Below are 2,193 nucleotides of genomic sequence, written 5' to 3'. Positions count from 1 at the left end.
TCCTTTCTATTGGGTTTACAAGGCTCACCAAGCTGAGCCGAACCACGTCAGCCTTCTTATGAAGCTCACGAGTGGAATCACATAGTTTCGAAGGCGTCATCTCCATTTCATCTTTGGGGCCAGTTCCCTCTAGGTCTTCAGGGTTTGCCATCTGAACTACTGCAATATCATACGAACTAGTCCTTCTGCCATAATTCTGCCTCTTTCTAATCCACTCGTGTCAAACTGCTGCCGGCGTGGTCACCTGAGGCGTAAAAGATGCGTGGGGCCCTTCAGCGTCACTCTGATGCCCTCGGGACACAGCCCGGACACTCCACGCACTGGCCGCCTTTCTCCCCTCACTCCTGTCCCTGTCCCCAGTCTGCGTGCCTGTCACCAGTCACGCCCAACCACTCGCAGCTTCCGAAAAGCCCCAAGTTTCCTCACACCTTGCTGTGTCCCCCACAATCGCCAATTTAATCAACTTTTCCCTCCAATTTCTTAACTTGGAAAACACATCAAAGGCTGCAAGATTAGGACAACAAACACCCACAAACCCTCCACCGATATTCGCCGCCGTTAACATTTTGCCACACTTGTGTTCATTTCCTCCCCCGACCCACACATTGGCTTTTGCCGAATCCTTTGGGAGTCGTTGCAGATATTACGACCGACACCTGACTCGCGAATTCTCCAGCTTGTGTCTCCTAGAAATTACGACGTTCTCTTACCTGACCACAGTACAACGATCACACTCAGGACATTTAAAACTAAATTTTAATTGGAACATATAGTCAATATTCAAATTTATCTGCAATGCGCTATTATTTATCTCCAAGACTAGGCTCTGAAACACACACACACACACACACACACACACACACTTTTTTTTTTTTTTTTAATGCCTACAGCACCTGGTCTTCCTAGGTGGTCTCCCATCCAAGCACTAACCAGGCCCGACCCTGCTTAGCTTCCGAGATCAGACGGGATCCGGCGCGCTCAGGGAGGCATGGCCACAGACCCTCTTCCATCTTTTTACGACCTCTGGTGTGGCTCTACTGAAGCACTTCCCACATCCTACCAGACGGTCTATTTCCTCCTCTGCAGGACCTGAAATCCAGCTAGACTCACATCCTGCCTGGCGCTGGCTGCTGACTGAACGGATGCACCGATGCATGAACGAATGGTGGCATCCGAGATCCTCTCCTTACGACCGGTCCGCGTGTCTCGGACCCTTCCGGGCACCACGCGGGTCTTCTCAGTTTCACCTCGTTTCAGAAGCTGCCCTTGGGACCCGGTCCTGCACAGGCTTCTGCCCGATGCAGGCTGCACGGATGCAACCTCACGGCACCGCGCTCAGCTTGTGTCCGGTTCTGGCCCGGGGCGACACGGGCGCCGTGGCAAATGGCTCCTCCGCGGAAACCGGCGGTTGAGGTCTGCAGGGCCATCCTGGGCCACTGGGTGGTGGGGGCTCGTGGCAGAATGCAGCCCCCACTTCCGATCCCAAGGTGGCCAATTCCGAGGTGCGTTTTGCAAGGTTCCTCTGAAGCTCCTGCGGGGTCAGGTAGCAGATGTTCGTCCCAGCTGCCGACGTGAAAGGGAGCCTGGGATCGGCTCTCCCTTCTTTCCGGGGCCATCCCCAGTGGTCGCAGCCTCAGACGAGCCGCCTGCACCCAGTCTCCGGGGTGGCACTTGCCCCCGAGACCGCCTGGACTAACGCAGTGTGGTGAAGCGAAGGGGGCGCGGGCTCGGGAGTCGGACGGGCTCGGATGCGAATCTGGGTTTCATTATCCACCTGCTGTGACCTCGGGCTGGGGATGTAACTGCTCTGGGCCGCACTTTCCTCATTTCGTAATGAGGATAATAATACTTTGCAGGATTGTGATAATTAGAGATTAGAAACCCCCCATGTAATGTATGTGTGTGTGTGTAATACATTATATAATGTAAATTCCTAGAACAGGACTTGGCTACAATAAAGCACGTTGGATGTCTGTCCAGCCTACGGAGACACTGCTCCCCCTTCCCACTCCCTTTAAAACTTACTACCCCTCCCCGCAGACCCCCAGGAGTGAGACCCCATGATCCTCCCCTCTGACCATCGTTATTGGACTCTGAGTAGGTTCTTTATCTTGGGACATTCAACTCGAGTTCAAGAAACAGGCCGTTGAGTTCTCAGACGGCTTTCGCTGTAACACGTAAACCCGAGATCTG

The 2,193-nt window shown here is 53.8% G+C and overlaps 1 pseudogene; it reads right to left on the bottom strand.

The window, feature by feature from the left end:
- Nucleotides 1-881: 881 nt before the first annotated feature.
- On the bottom strand, nt 882-1,000 carry LOC111739670 (annotated as a pseudogene).
- Nucleotides 1,001-2,193: the final 1,193 nt, after the last annotated feature.

This window comes from Pteropus vampyrus, unplaced genomic scaffold (assembly GCF_000151845.1).
Source record: "Pteropus vampyrus isolate Shadow unplaced genomic scaffold, Pvam_2.0 Scaffold52, whole genome shotgun sequence".
Classification (NCBI taxonomy): domain Eukaryota; kingdom Metazoa; phylum Chordata; class Mammalia; order Chiroptera; family Pteropodidae; genus Pteropus; species Pteropus vampyrus.
The sequence above is the reverse complement of the archived record's forward strand: the minus strand, read 5'-3'. Positions and strand labels throughout refer to the sequence as shown.